The sequence below is a fragment of the Thalassophryne amazonica genome, chromosome 7 (genome assembly GCF_902500255.1).
Source record: "Thalassophryne amazonica chromosome 7, fThaAma1.1, whole genome shotgun sequence".
In the NCBI taxonomy this organism is placed as follows: Eukaryota; Metazoa; Chordata; class Actinopteri; order Batrachoidiformes; family Batrachoididae; genus Thalassophryne; species Thalassophryne amazonica.
Genome location: NC_047109.1, coordinates 73,784,901 through 73,801,880, shown reverse-complemented (window position 1 = coordinate 73,801,880; position 16,980 = coordinate 73,784,901). Strand labels below are relative to the sequence as shown.

General features: G+C 42.8%; 1 protein-coding gene across 2 annotated transcripts in view; it reads left to right on the top strand.

Annotated features, from left to right (window-relative positions):
• The first annotated feature begins 477 nt into the window (after positions 1-477).
• cops7a (COP9 constitutive photomorphogenic homolog subunit 7A) overlaps positions 478-16,980 on the top strand; it is a 48,161-nt gene continuing 31,658 nt past the window's right edge. For both annotated transcript variants that reach the window (XM_034174458.1, XM_034174459.1), the window contains exon 1: positions 478-545. The gene's annotated coding sequence lies outside the window, so the exon portion shown is untranslated. The remainder of the gene's footprint in view (positions 546-16,980) is intronic.

Genomic DNA, 16,980 nt, shown 5'->3' with positions numbered 1-16,980 from the left:
TCTGGATCACGTTTACATTATATTTTTATGTTGTCTTATAATTATCATGTTATTTGTACACTGGCAAAAACTTTGCCCCCTACCTGTAATTCAAGTGTATGATAAACTGTATTTTAGAAAAATTGTCCATCTTTTCTCTTGTTTTGTTTTCCACTGCATCATACAGATTACTATTATAAAATTCTATTATATTCTATTATAAAAGTCAAAAAGCTAGCTTTTAGTACTGATTAACTCAAAATTAGCTCATTGCATTAACGAGCATTTGATGACTTATTGTGCCAAAATCGAAAAGGGTCATTCCTTCAAACAAAAAAGAAAAGAAAATTAAACTCAAATCGAGAGATTTCTTAACCGAGTTTTATTTCTTCTGGATGTGGAATAAAAGTCGACACACGATGGCGGTGTTCTTGTTCCTAATCCTGATCTACATACACTTGTCCCGCCTACTTGACGGTGTTGTCCAATCAGCGAGCACGTTGTTTTGTTGTTGTACGTGTGTGACACTGGGAAGAAGAGGCTATTTTCTAGAAAGCAAACACAAGGTAAATGCTATTATATGGTTTTGTTGTAATACAGCTGTATAATTTTTTGTGAACGTTTTATATTTGTTCGGCATTTGTTTCGTGTCGTTGAGACTGTTGGATTGATAGAAAGCTATAAAATGAACTAAGGCCTGGCGTTAATGCTTTACGTTCGTTAGCATTTGACTTAGCATGGTACATTTAGCTCATATTTTAGCGAAAGTTTACGGACACTAATTCGTCGTTTAACACTGTTTCACATATAAACATGCTTTCTTATATTGTGTGTTTTTAATACTTTAATGTTAGTTCTGTGATAACGTAAATATCTTAGCGTTTGAACGTTATCACAGAGCAGATTTTGAGCAATCCTGGGCTAACAGAACCTTCCACAAGTGACCAGAAAAATGGACACAAACCAAACTAACAGTTCTGTAATAAGCACGGATTTATCAAGACAGTGGTTATCTAAATAACATAACCAAAAGTAAGTGCTAGTTACTCTTGAAAATATGATAAGGGGGTGTGTTACTTTGTCACAGTAGATAATAGACCTTTTAAAAATATAATGAAAATGACTTGGTGTCAAATTTGGACATTTTCAAGGCAGAAGAATTCCAACCAAAATATGTGGTGAGGAAGATGGGAGGCGGGTAGAGAAATTGCACGGGCAGAAAGTGAGAGCAAATAAGACATTTGGAAACGCATGGAGGAAAGAGATCAAAACGACTAATCTGCTTTCATCTGTCATTTTTGCACAGATTTTCTGATCCTAACTATATACACTTGTCCCACCTAATTATCTGTGTTTGGAAATCATGCAGTTTAAAACATCCCCACCCCTTCCCAAGACATACATTTTTCAAAATCGTTATTACGCTTGTCTCCCACAACAAGAAGGCATGAAGGTGTCTATTTAGTGCAGAACAGCTGAGCACCTGTGACAGTAGGATGTGTAGTCATAGAAAGAAGTTACACAAGTCAGAGATTGTTTCCCTTCAATTTCAGTTCAGTTTATTTTGTGTATATAGCGCCAAATCACAACAAAGCTGCCTCAAGGGGCTTCACACAAGTAAGGTCTAACCTTACCAACCCCTAGAGCAAGCGCTCTGGTGACAATGGTGAAGAAAAACTCCCTCTGATGATATTGAGGCAGAAACCTCAAGCAGACCAGACTCAAATGGGTGACCCACCGCTTAGGCCATTGTAACAGTTACAAGGTTTTTACAAAGTTTTACAGAGCTGAAGAAACAGCAAACAGGAAATCAAACAACACAACTTTACAAAAGAAAAAAAATATTAATTCAATGAGAAGTCCAAGCAGGTATTTGCACCACAGGCAGGGGTCATCCAGGCTTCCTCATGCTGTCAGTGGGCCTGTTCCTGCGACAATGTCCATGCCAAACACAGACTGCGCAGCTTACAGGTTCTGGCAATTTCACAGGCAGTCCGGCATCCTGCGGTTTGTAGCGATCAGTCCTGCAATCCTAAGCGATGTTATATGTACATCGGACAGAGAGAAAAACTGTAGAATAAGGTCGACCGGAAAAAGCAATACCTAATTATAATTCATCAGCAGTAAATCAACAGGAAGCAGAGAAATTTACTAAGGTTATCGCTGGCTGTTAGCCCTAAGCTTCACTAACAGACCCTGAATGTAAATGGTAAATAGACTGCATTTATATATCGCTTTTCCAACTGCATCAGACGCTCAAAGGGCTTTGCAAATAATGCCTCACATTCACCCCAATGTCAGGATGCTGCCATACAAGGTACTCACTACACATTGGAAGCAGCTAGGGGATTAAGGACCTTGCCCTTAGTCCTTAGCGGATCCCCCTGGTTTCAAGCCCAATGCTTTAATCACTGTACCACCACCTCCCCTAAATGTAGATGAAGTTGAGGCCAAGACCTGTTACATTGCTAATAAAATGACTTTAAAAGAATAGGGAGCACAGTGTCATGCTATGCCAGTATGCTAGCCATATGACAGGGAGAATAAATGCATCTAAATCTTATTTGAATGTCTCTACAGAATCTGACTGTTATATTGACGTAGGGAGATCATTCCACAAAACAGGTGCACAATAAGTGAAGGCTCCATGGCCTGAAGTCTTTTTATTCACCCTAGGGACACAAAGTAGTCCTGCACCCTGAGAGAGCAGAGCCTGGGCCAGTATGTAGGGTTTGATGAGGTCAGCTAAGTAGGGAGGTGCTAGTTCGTGAATAATTTTATAATAATAATAGCAGAACCATAATATTTGACCTCACAGATACAGGAAGCTAGTGAAGAGATGCCAGAATGGCTGTAATGCAGTCAACCTTTATGCTAACCTTTATGCTTCCTGTCAAGAGTCTGGCAGCAGCATTTTGAACCAATTGGAAGCTCTTAATGCTGGATGCGGGAAAACAAGAAAAAACAGCATTGCAGTAGTCCAGTCTAGAAGAAACAACTACATGACTTGGAGTGTCTGCATCAGCCATAGACAGAATGGGATGACTTTTTGCTATATTTTGCAGGTGGAGGAAAGCAGTCCTCATAATATCTCTAATATGAAGGTCAAAGGACAATGTGGGATCAAAAATTACCCCGAGGTTCTTCACTTTGTCAGTGTGATGTATGACACATGAGCCTAGGTTAAGTGTTAGCTGATCAGACTGATGCCAATGTCTCAGTAGAGTAGACCATGAACATTATTATGGTCCTGTCTGAGTTTAAAAGTGAGAAATTGCTGGACATCCAGCTTTTTCACCTGATGCAAGGCAATCCTCTAAGGACTTATGTGTATGAGATTACCAGCAGTTATCGGCATGTACAACTGACTATCATCAGCATAGCAATGGAAAGGTAATCCCAAAATGCCGCAATATGTGCCCAAGGGGTGCTATATAAGGGAGAAAAGCAGGGGGCCTAAGATGGACCCTGTGGAACCCCATATACTCATGTCACCAAGGTTAGAGACAGTGTTGTTGTACAAGACACAGTGAGAACGACTGGTCAGGTATGATGTCAACCATGCAAGGACATTTCCAGTAATCCCAAAATGATTCTCCAACCTATCGAGTAGAATACAGTGATCCACCGTATCAAACACAGCACGAAGATTAACAGCACCAGAACCGTAGTGGTATCTGAATCCATTGCAAGCAGAATATCATTTACCACTTTAGTGAGAGCTCTAAATGCAGACTGTAGTGGCTCAAAGAGATTATTCTCAGCAAGGTGGTCCACGAGCTGCTGTGAAACCACTCTTTCCAAAATTTTGGAACATAATGATAGATTTGATATCAGCCTATAATTTTCAATACAGTAGGGTCAAGATTAGATTTCTTAAGTAATGGTTTAATCACTGCAGATTTTAAACATTTAGGAACAGATCTTGAGGGTAATGACAGTCAATTTCCAACACAGTAGACTCAAGGGTGGGCAACAGTTTAACAGTTTTGTTGGTATCAGCTCAAATAAGCTAGGGCTGCAGCTATCGATTATTTTAGTAATCAAGTATTCTATTGATTATTCTGGCAATTAGTTGAGTAATTGGATAAAAAGTACTTTTGCATTTTTAAACAGCATCAATAGTTTAGGGCTCTCCCTAAGCAAATGGCACAATGTCGCTGCGCCAAAGTGTTGACATTTTGCTGAAATGCCGATGGGATATGGGTTTCTGTTTTGTTTTCTCCAACTTGTAAAATTTAACCATTTAAGTTTTTTTTTTCCCTTACAAACGTTGGTGGGCTGAGTTCCTGCGTGATTTATTTTTTTATCGCTCTGCGATTCAGCAGATGCATTTCAGCTGGAGGTTGAACATGCAAGCCTCGCACTCGCATTTTCCTCTGTGTCACTCGCATTTTACTCTGTCACTTTGAAAAGCGGTAGCTATCGTTGCTAATTTCATTAGGTGTTGTGCTCTAGTCTTCTTCAATTTTTTTTTTTCTGGGGATGTTGAGGTGCCACACACAGGCCTGGCATATGTACTACAACGTTAAACGAAGCTTTAAGGCACGAATTTGCCTCGAACATTTTTTGTAATCGAATATTGAGTTACTCGACTAATTGGTTCAGCCCCAGAATAAGCAGGTTGTGCTTTTAGCAGACATTACAAGTTTTGTCAGCACGCCCAGTAAGATACTGTCAAATTCTGCAAATCTAGGTGATGGCACCCACCTTGACAACAGATTGGAGTGGCTGGATTAAGGCATGCTGGGATATAGTTAACCTGATGTCATCTATTTTCTTCTCAAAGTAATCTAAAAAATCTTGGGCTGTAAAAGGAGAGCGACTTATAGGTGGTTGTCCATGAATAAGTGTTGCCACCGTATTGAACAGGAACTTTGAATTATGCTTGTTTTTGTTGATCAGATCAGTCATAGGCCCGTTTTGTAGCAAGTAGTATGCTTATAGTCTATTATAGCGTCATGCCACGTGATGCGATTCCACAAACACAACACATAAGTTATACCTTATCGAGGTCCTCATTTCAGTTGCACAAATTTTGTGCTACGCAGGGCTCCATCCATCCATTTTCTTCCACTTTATCCGGAGTTGGGTCGCGGGGGCAGCAGCTCAAGCAAAGCCGCCCAGACCTCGCGATCCACACACACCTCCTCCAGCTCCTCCGGGGGAACCCCAAGGCGTTCCCAAGGCAGCCGAGAGATGTAATGCCTCCAGCGTGTCCTGGGTCTTCCCCGGGGCCTCCTCCCATTGGGACGTGCCTGGAACACCTCTCCAGCGAGGCATCTAGGGTCAGCTGGAAAAGATGCCCGAGCCACCTCAACTGACTCCTTTCGACATGGAAGAGCAGCGGCTCGACTCCGAGCTCCTCCCGAGTGACCGAGCTCCTCACCCTATCTCTAAGGGAGCGCCCAGCCACCCTGCGGAGGAAACTCATCTCGGCCGCTTGTACTCGCGATCTCGTTCTTTCGGTCATGAGCCAAATCTCATGACCATAGGTGAGGATCGGAACGTAGATCGATCGGTAAATCGAGAGCTTTGCCCCCCTACTCAGCTCTCTCTTCACCACGACGGTCCGATACAGCGACCGCATCACTGCAGATGCTGCACCGATCCGTCTATCGATCTCACGCTCCATCCGTCCCTCACTCGTGAACAAGACCCCGAGATACTTAAACTCCTCCAAAGAGGCAAGGACACTCCACCGACCTGAAGAGGGCAAAGCACCTTTTTCCGGTCGAGAACCATGGCCTCCGATTTGGAGGTGCTGATTTTCATCCCGGACGCTTCACACTCAGCTGCAAACCGCCCCAGTGCACGCTGAAAGTCCTGATTTGACGAAGCCAACAGAACCACATCGTCCGCAAACAGCAGAGACGAGATTCTGTGGTTCCCAAACCAGACCCCCTCTACACCCTGGCTGCGCCTAGAAATTCTGTCCATAAAAATAATGAATAGAACCGGTGACAAAGGGCAGCCCTGGCGGAGGCCAGCATGCACTGGAAACAGGTTTGACTTACTACCGGCAATGTGAACCAAGCTCCTGCTGCGGTCGTACAGGGACCGGATAGCCCTTAGCAAAGGACCCCGGACCCCGTACTCCCGGAGCAGTCCCCATAGGGTGCGCCGAGGGACACGGTCGAATGCCTTCTCCAGATCCACAAAACACATGTGGACTGGTTGGGCAAACTCCCATGAACCCTCGAGCACCCGATGGAGCGTGTAGAGCTGGTCCAGTGTGCCTCGACCAGGAAGAAAACCACACTTCTCCTCCTGAATCCGAGGTTCAACCATCGGTCGAATTCTCCTCTCCAGTACTCTGGAATAGACCTTACCGGGGAGGCTGAGGAGTGTGATCCCCCTATAGTTGGAACACACCCTCCGGTCCCCCTTCTTAAACAGAGGGACCACCACCCCGGTCTGCCAATCCAGAGGCACTGTCCCCGATCGCCACGCGATGTTGCAGAGGCGTGTCAGCCAAGACAGCCCCACAACATCCAGAGACTTAAGGTACTCAGGACGGATTTCATCCACCCCAGGAGCCTTGCCACCGAGGAGCTTTCTAACCACCTCGGTGACTTCGGCCTGGGTAATGGATGAGTCCGCCTCCGAGTCCCCAGTCTTTGCTTCCTCTTCGGAAGACGTGACGATGGGATTGAGGAGATCCTCGAAGTACTCCTTCCACCGCCCGACAACATCCCCAGCCAGGGTCAACAGCTCCCCACCCGCACCGTAAACAGCGCTGGTGGAGAGCTGCTTCTGCCTCCTGAGGCGTCAGACGGTTTGCCAGAATCTCCTCGAGGCCGACCGATAGTCCTCCTCCCAGACCCGAGTTTTTGCCTCTGCGACCGCACGGGCTGCGGCACGCTTGGCCTGCCGGTACCTGTCAGCTGCCTCTGGGGTCCCACCTACCAACAAGGATAAGTAGGACTCCTTCTTCAGCTTGATGGCATCCCTTACTTCCGGTGTCCACCACCGGGTTCGGGGATTGCCGCCGCGACAGGCACCAGAGACTTTGTGACCACAGCTACGAGCAGCCGCATCGACAATGGAGGTGGAGAACATGGTCCACTCGGACTCCATGTCTCCAACCTCCCCCGGGATCTGGGAGAAGCTCTTCTGGAGGTGGGATTTGAAGACCTCGCTGACAGAGGGTTCCGCCAGTCGTTCCCAGCAGACCCTTATGATACGTTTGGGCCTGCCAGGTCTTACCGGCTTCCTACCCTCCCAGCGGATCCAACTCACCACCAGGTGGTGATCAGTCGACAGCTCTGCCCCTCTCTTCACTCGAGTGTCCGAGACACGTGGCCGAAGGTCAGATGATACGACTACAAAGTCGATCATCGACCTCCGGCTCAGGGTGTCCTGGTGCCACGTGCACTTATCAACATTTCAATCAACATTTATTTATAAAGCGCTTTACAGCACCGACTGGTGTCCAAAGTGCTTAACATTAAAAACACAAATTTACAAAATAAAACACATATAAAATAAAATTTTAAAACAACACATAAAAAAAAAAGAACATAAAAATAACAGAACATGTCACCTCCCCACTAAGTGTTAAAAGCCAGTTTAAATAAATAAGTCTTTAACTTAGATTTAAAAAGTGCTAGGTCAGGAATAGTACGTAACTCAAGAGGTAGCTCATTCCACAGTCTGGGGCCAGCTACTGCGAAAGCATGATCACCCCAGCGTTTATATCTTGACCTTGGAACATCTAAGTAAAGCTGGCCAGACGCCCTTAACGTCCTACTGTAGGTGCGCAAAGTTAAAATTTCAGACAAGTAGGGAGGTACAAGGCCATAAATAGCTTTAAAAACAAACATTAAAATTTTAAAATCAATTCTAAAACGAACTGGAAGCCAGTGGAGTGAGTATAGGATGGGCGCAATATGCTCACGTCTAGAAGTGTTTGTCAAAAGACGAGCAGCAGCATTCTGCACCAACTGGAGACGCACAAGAGACGACTGATTAATGCCCGCATAAAGTGCATTACAATAATCAAGTCTGGAGCTGATGAAAGCATGAATGGCCGTCTCAAGATCACGTCTACTGAGAAAGTGCTTTATTTTAGCCAAGAGGCGAAGTTGGAAAAAACTAGCTTTGACAACAGAATTTATCTGTTGATCGAACCTCAAACAGCTGTCAAATATCACTCCCAAATTCTTGACAGCTGGTTTTACATAGTTAGCCAAAGCACCAAAATTTGGTGTTACCACATTTGGTATGCCAGTGCGCTCAAACACCATGATCTCAGTTTTACCATCATTCAGGTAAAGGAAGTTTCGGGACAGCCACTGCTTTACATCACTAATACAATTAAATAATGATGACAAAGCATCACTCCCATTAGTCCTCACAGGCAGATAGATTTGCAGATCATCTGCATAACAATGAAAGGACAAATTGTGCTGGGTTATAATTGACCCCAATGGCAGAATGTACAAAGAAAATAGAATCGGCCCAAGGACAGATCCCTGCGGCACTCCACAGCACAGAGCAGCAGTTGATGAGGAAAGGTCCCCAATCATGACAGAAAAGCTCCTTTCAGCCAAATATGATCTAAACCACTCAAGTGCAGTACCATGAATGCCAATAAAATGTTCCAACCGGGAAACAAGTACTGTGTGATCCACAGTATCAAAGGCTGCTGTGAGGTCCAACAGAACCAGCACAGCAGGATTCCCTGCATCCACCGACAGAGTAATATCATTATGAACTTTTAAAAGTGCTGACTCAGTGCTGTGTCGCGATCTAAACCCAGACTGGAATTTTTCAAGGATGAGATTGTCTTCTAAAAATGATTGTAACTGTAAAAAGACAACCTTTTCTAAAACCTTAGATAGAAATGGCAGATGAGAGACAGGTCTAAAATTGGATAAAACTGATGAGTCCAGGTGAGGTTTTTTAAGAGGTCGAACCACAGCATGTTTAAAAGCAGCTGGATCACTTATGGACACCCTTGTGCTCGAACATGGTGTTCGTGATGGACAAACTGTGACTAGCACAGAAGTCCAACAACTGAACACCACTTGGGTTCAGATCGGGGAGGCCGTGCTTCCCAATCACCCCCCTCCAGGTCTCACTGTCGCCGCCCTAGTGGGCGTTGAAATCCCCCAGGAGAACAATGGAGTCCCCAGTCAGAGCGCTATCTAGTACCCCTCCCAGGGACTCCAAGAAGGTCGGGTACTCTGCACTGCTGCTCGGCCCGTAGGCCGAGACAACGGTGAGAGACCTGTCCCCGACCCGAAGGCGTAGGGACGCGACCCTCTCGTTCACCGGAGTGAACTCCAACACTTGGCGACTGAGCTGGGGAGCAATAAGCAATGCGACCCCAGCTCTCCACCTCTCCCCGTGGGCGACGCCAGAAAAATGAAGCGTCCAGCCCCTCTCCAGGAGTTGGGTACCAGAGCCCAAGCTGTGCGTGGAGGTGAGCCCGACTGTCTCTAGTCGGTATCTCTCAGCCTCCCGCACAAGCTCAGGCTCCTTCCCCCCCAGCGAGGTGACATTCCACGTCCCAACAGCCAGGGGCTGTGAGCATGGACCGGGCCGCCGGGCCACCCGCCCTCGACCGCCACCCAATCCTCTCTGCATCCGACCCCCATGGCCCCCTCTGCAGGTGGTGAACCCACGGGAGGGCGGGCCCACGTCACTCTTTCGGGCTGAGCCCGGCCGGGCCCCATGGGCTAAGGCCCAACCACCAGGCGCTCGCGTGCGAGCGCCAACCCCAGGCCTGGCTCCAGGGTGGGACCCCGGCTCCGCCATACCGGGCGACATCACGGTCCTTGATCTTTTACTGGTCATGGAGGTTCTGAACTGCCACCACGATAAGGTGGCAGCTAGAGGGGGAGTACGCAGGGCTACAGATTAATTTTTTTCAGTTGGAGCACTGTAGCCCTTGACTGAAAAATTATGGGAGCAAACCACAAATCATTCTGCAATGTAATTATTCACATTTTTCCCCACTTAATGATAAATGCTTTGGTAATAAATTAACTCCCTCAGCCATTTCTGTCAGAAACATTGTTTTCTTGTGATCCCAATTAATATATTTAAATATAACATTTACATGTGAAAACAATAACTTGGAAAATAAGATACTGTTATTGAGCCTTCTCTTTGTATATTTGATACTCAGTTGCAGTTATTTTTGAAGTGGGACTTTAACTGAACCAGTAAAGTTAGAAAACGTTGTTGTTGTTGTTATTATTATTATTATTAAATAATATTATTATTATTGTTATATTTAAACAGTTACTTGTTTCAACTTAGGCCAGGGGTGGGCAATTATTTTTTGCAAAGGCCCAAATGAGAAACAGAAAATATTGTGGATGGCCAAAAGGCTAAACTCAAGTTTGCACAATAACAACTTTATTCCTATATAAAAAGCAGTAAATAGCATTGTTTTGACAAACTGTTCGATGTTCTGATTAGAAATTTTTAGTATAGCGGTGCTTCCACTCAGGGTCCTATCCGACCTTGTGTCCTGAAGCCCTGAGACAAAAATAAAAATCTTTTAGTACTGTTTCTGGTCTGATTCTGTGCTGAATTGTTGATTAGTTAAATTTATCTAAAATGTTTGTGTTTCATTGACACATTGTATGTTACGAATGTGCAATAAACTTTTTTGAAAGAAAAAAGAATGTACAGAAAGACGATTTAAAATGTGGGAGATTCCAGACTTTTTTACACATTTCCCCTGCATAATTTTCAATTTGAAAAGTTTGAATTCCTAAGTCACAATATCACCAGGCTGGGGGCATTCATTTCAGTGTGAAAATCTCACCTTTTTCTTGTGATTCAGATTTTGACACCCCTCTATATTGTCAAAAAATAAAATAAAAATAGAAAAACAAAAGGTTCAGCTTTTCTCCCCGAGTCAGCAGGTGCATTTCTGGAAAACATCTTTGTACTCTGCATTTGTCGGGATTTCTCAGCGTGTGATGTACATTTTAGGAAAAGCAGAAACATCCTGATGGCTGACAGACAGTGAAACGAACACTCTTCATCCGATAACAAAGCTTCTGAGCTTTCATGGTTGGGATTTGCAGAGGATGTACAGAGAGTGACACACTTCACCCCAAAACTTTTAATTTTTTCAGAGTCTCTTTGTGTCGCTGGACACTAGTTTAGCCACACAGTGAGCATGCATGTCTGCATGATGCTGTTTTTTGGTAGAGCCGACTTTGGAAATCACAAGTGGATGACTGTTCAGTTTTTTTCTTCTTCTCAGTGGAGCTGGTAGGATTTATTTTTATTTTACTTTAAGAGTCTGTCTTGACATGAGACTGTTCTGTAATCTCAAAGTGTGTCTCAGTACCTGAATAATGTCGAATTCCCTTCTGCCGTTTTCTTCATAAAAGCCTCCCTGTTCACTGTCACAGAGGCTCTAATCTAATTGATCCCACAGCAGATAGCATTGATCGAGTTGGCTGTGCACCTGCCTCCGTAAGCTCAGAGCTGGCATGCCTCCTCCCCAGATGGTGCGGCGATCGCTGCGCCCCACATGGAATGTGGTCCCCTCCAAGACGAAACAGGGGCTTCTACCTGTGCAAGTGTATGACTGAACTTTTACTTCATGGACAAGTTTAACGATTCATTAATTTAATGTTAAAATATAAAAGGAAACAGTTTTTTCAAATAATAAAATAGTTGCTCTTTAAAGAGCCTTTGTTTTATTTAGAAGCATAGCAGCAGGTGTGAGTTTTCAGAGATGACAGGTGAGCTGGACTCTAGCTTTGACCTCTTGGTGGAGTATTTGGAAACACTTTCCTCACATTTTGAAGAGCAGAGATGTTCTCTTCTTCTTTCTGGTCTTCAGGTTTTGGTGTTCAGCTATTATTAATAAGATTTTATCGATATCGATACCATTATCGATTTTGCTTATCGATCCGATTCCTTATCGATACCTCTTGTGAATTTTCTGTGTACTAAAAGTAGGCTTCACAGGTTTTCAATGTCAACATTTTATTGCGTTTTAAAGTAAATGTGAAATTGGTCACTGGATCCTTAAACTCTGGACATAAATAAAATCTACATGGTGGATCCTTGATCACTGGACATAAATAGAAATAAACAAAATCTGTAGTTTTTGTCAAAATTATTTCCTTCCAGACATTATTGGCATGAATGTCTTTCCATACGTCTGAGCTGAGCTCTTGCAGCTGGCTGTGCTGCACATCAGGATGTAATTCATAAAGAATGTAGGATGTCTCACTTTGGGAGGAAAAAAACATTTTAGTCGATTGTAGTTTATTGTCTGTATTACAGCGTTTGGAAAGAGGTGTCATTTATTTAAAGGGCCAATTCCTTTTGAAGTTATTAATTCTGACCAGACTCTGTCTCAGCAGAGAGCCGCACAGCGTTTGGAGCTGTGCTAACGGAAAGGAAGACGATTCTCATTTCTTGACTGCAACAAGACAAGAGTCCCGGTTAGTGACTTTAATCCACACAAAGTGACTCACGATTGACATATTGGTTGTTGAGAGGGGTTAAGAAGTGGACTTGCCACTTCTGAAGAGCAGCGAATCAAAGAACCAACGAGCCAGCGGATTGAAGCACTGCTTCATTGGTTCAGGCTTCAAAGTGGAGTCACGCTGCAGAAGTGGTTGATTACAGAGCTGCTGCAGGGTCTGTAATCAACATAGAGAAATGATCATTTTCCCAATAAAACGCACTCAAAAACGACGGCCGCTCTGAAGGACCAATAAGGAAATCATTAAGCAAAAAGGCTATTGATGTCGGTGGATCGAATCAATTCTTAACAATATCTGAAACTAACTGGTTCTCAATACTAGGACTGCAACAAATGATTATTTGGATCATCAATGAATCTGATGGAGTTTCGACACGATTAATCAGATTAGCGGGGAATTTTTTTAAAAATATACCAGGGAAACAATTTTTGTCTCCTTCCATCACTTTATTTAACAACAGAACATTATTTGAAAACTTAAAATACTTGAAAATCAACAAATCGTCAAATGTCCCTTGGCTGTTGAACCATAAAATAATAAAGAATAAAACAGTTTATAATAAAGAACAAAAATAATTATTTCAAATGACAATGCTTTATCAAAGTGCTGAGTTGCCATAAAACAACATTGAAACATATAAATAAAATATATGGTGAAAAAAGAGGTTTTTTGTTGCTGGAAATGAGCAATTAGCATAACAGTTAAGCATAAAACCTAAATCAAAAACTGTAGCCTGACTCATTATATGTGCAACATTCTCTGTATAACTTGTAAACTATGTGGTCATTTCACAATGACACATGTGACTCATGTCTCTTTCTCTAAAATTGTATTGTAGCATTATTAGTTATTATTACTATTATTGTTGTTATTATTATAATATATAAATAAAAATAAATTAAAAATATTATAATTTGCGATTTGACTCTTGTACGACAACAAACGCTGAGCCATTAATTATTATACAGAAAACAAATGCACAAACATGTTGAAATGCCAGCAGCTTAATGCTAACTTTAACATTGAAAACGCCATAGACAGCATAAAATACATCTATCAACTGTTTCAGAAGACCATAACAGGTCAGTTTAACATAAAAGGTGAATATTCCTCACAGACATATGCTCTTTAGGGTTATAGTGGGGAAAAATTAAGATAAAGTGAAATAAAACAAATGAAACCACGAAGCAGCAGCCCGAAGCACTCCATTGGTTCAAGATTCAAAGCAAAGCTTGCTTGATTATATGGAAGAAACGAAACATTTGCGGTAAAACAAAGTTATTTAGCAACTAATCAATGACCAAATTAATTGACAACTATTTTAATAATCGATTTTAATCGATTAACTCAATTAGTTGTTTCAGCTCTACTCAATACACAACCCTAGTCCCGCCTCACGTCTTATGACTGCTGAGATAGGCTTCAGCCCCCCATGACCCTTAATTGGAGTAAGCGGTTAAAGATGAGTGAATGAATTTACAAATCATTCAGTCAGCTCGACTGAGTGATTGATTCAGAATACTGTAGCTAAAGGCTTAGGTAATGTTAGCCGATAAAACTTTGGCATTCAGTGGTGTACTAACTTTGGTTTTTATTTTCAGATTACTCACGCACATTTGAAGAAGCTCTGTTGGTTAAACTAGGTGTGTGTATCAATCAATCAATCAATTTTTTTATATAGCGCCAAATCACAACAAACAGTTGCCCCAAGGCGCTTTATATTGTAAGGCAAGGCCATACAATAATTATGTAAAACCCCAACGGTCAAAACGACCCCCTGTGAGCAAGCACTTGGCTACAGTGGGAAGGAAAAACTCCCTTTTAACAGGAAGAAACCTCCAGCAGAACCAGGCTCAGGGAGGGGCAGTCTTCTGCTGGGACTGGTTGGGGCTGAGGGAGAGAACCAGGAAAAAGACATGCTGTGGAGGGGAGCAGAGATCGATCACTAATGATTAAATGCAGAGTGGTGCATACAGAGCAAAAAGAGAAAGAAACAGTGCATCATGGGAACCCCCCAGCAGTCTACGTCTATAGCAGCATAACTAAGGGATGGTTCAGGGTCACCTGATTCAGCCCTAACTATAAGCCTTAGCAAAAAGGAAAGTTTTAAGCCTAATCTTAAAAGTAGAGAGGGTGTATGTCCAAAATTGAAGAATTTCTGTGTTCGCTTGATCATGCCGGCTGCTATCTCTCTCTCTGACCGGCTGCTTTGGGCCCCCGGCCAGGCCGTGGTTCAGCTCCGCCCAACCTCATTATGAACAGTCGCTGAAGAAACCTCCTCCCAGCAGGTTGATGTCTGTCACTCGATCTTTTGCTTTTTGCTGCTAATCTTGTGGTTAGGACTCACAGACTGAGTTTCACTTTTTACTTAATAATTTTTTGGGGCACACACAAGTCTTCACAAACATGACCACTGTGAGACTTCTTCAGCCTCCAGAACACAAACAGAACTCTGCCCATTTTCCATGTCCACTTGCGGCATTCACAGGACGCTGTGCGCGTTCTGAAAGGCCCTTTACATACAGAGCAGGCTGGCCCCTGGATACTGCAAAAAGCAGGAGTAAGAGAAGCAGCACGATTCATTGAAATGGTGACCGAGTTTGCGGCAGTGAGGGGAAACACAACATAGACAACTTTATTAAAAAAAAAAAATCTGTTTTGAACTGATTGTGAATTGTTAAGGATAAGAATCATGATTCTGGCGTAAATCAATTTGTTGTTGTTTCTTTCTTTCTTTTTCAATACCCCTGGCACCAAGTAGTCACACAGTGAGAAGAGACAGAAGAACAAACAAACAAACAAAAAACCTAATTTGACAATATTGGAGCCAGTGACACTGAACATTCAATAAGCCAAGAATATGGCCTTGCTTTACTTTAGGTTCTTTACTTTTAATATCCCATTTCAACTAAATACAACCTAGTTTACACTGTCCTCAAAACAACTCCTCCCCAAAAATGTCAGTGTTGTCCTTTAAAGAGTAAATCTATGTTGTTCTCTCAGAATATTTTTAAGGACAGAGCTACAACCCCTGGCAAAAATTATGGAATCACCGGCCTCGGAGGATGTTCATTCAGTTGTTTAATTTAGTAGAAAAAAAGCAGATCACAGACATGACACAAAACTAAAGTCATTTCAAATGGCAGCTTTCTGGCTTTAAGAAACGCTATAAGAAATCAGGAAAAAAAATTGTGGCAGTCAGTAACGGTTACTTTTTTAGACCAAGCAGAGGGAAAAAATATGGAATCACTCAATTCTGAGGAAAAAATTATGGAAGCATGAAAGACAAAACAATGCTCCAACACATCACTAGTATTTTGTTGCACCACCTCTGGCTTTTATAACAGCTTGCAGTCTCTGAGGCATGGACTTAATGAGTGACAAACAGTACTCTTCATCAATCTGGCTCCAACTTTCTCTGATTGCTGTTGCCAGATCAGCTTTGCGGGTTGGAGCCTTGTCATGGACCATTTTCTTCAACTTCCACCAAAGATTTTCAATTGGATTAAGATCCGGACTATTTGCAGGCCATGACATTGACCCTATGTGTCTTTTTGCAAGGAATGTTTTCACAGTTTTTGCTCTATGGCAAGATGCATTATCATCTTGAAAAATGATTTCATCATCCCCAAACATCCTTTCAATTGATGGGATAAGAAAAGTGTCCAAAATATCAAAGTAAACTTGTGCATTTATTGATGATGTAATGACAGCCATCTCCCCAGTGCCTTTACCTAACATGCAGCCCCATATCATCAATGACTGTGGAAATTTACATGTTCTCTTCAGGCGGTCATCTTTATAAATCTCATTGGAACGGCACCAAACAAAAGTTCCAGCATCATCACCTTGCCCAATGCAGATTCGAGATTTATCACTGAATATGCCTTTCATCCAGTCATCCACAGTCCACGATTGCTTTTCCTTAGCCCATTGTAACCTTGTTTTTTTCTGTTTAGGTGTTAATGATGGCTTTCGTTTAGCTTTTCTGTGTGTAAATCCCATTTCCTTTAGGTGGTTTCTTACAGTTCGGTCACAGACGTTGACTCCAGTTTCCTCCCATTCGTTCCTCATTTGTTTTGTTGTGCATTTTTGATTTTTGAGACATATTGCTTTAAGTTTTCTGTCTTGACGCTTTGATGTCTTCCTTGGTCTACCAGTATGTTTGCCTTTAACAGCCTTCCCATGTTGTTTGTATTTGGTCCAGAGTTTAGACACAGCTGACTGTGAACAACCAACATCTTTTGCAACATTGCGTGATGATTTACCCTCTTTTAAGAGTTTGATAATCCTCTCCTTTGTTTCAATTGACATCTCTCATGTTGGAGCCATGATTCATGTCAGTCCACTTGGTGCAACAGCTCTCCAAGGTGTGATCACTCCTTTTTAGATGCAGACTAACGAGCAGATCTGATCTGATGCAGGTGTTAGTTTTGGGGATGAAAATTTACAGGGTGATTCCATAATTTATTCCTCAGAATTGAGTGAGTCCATATTTTTTTCCCTCTGCTTGGTCTAAAAAAGT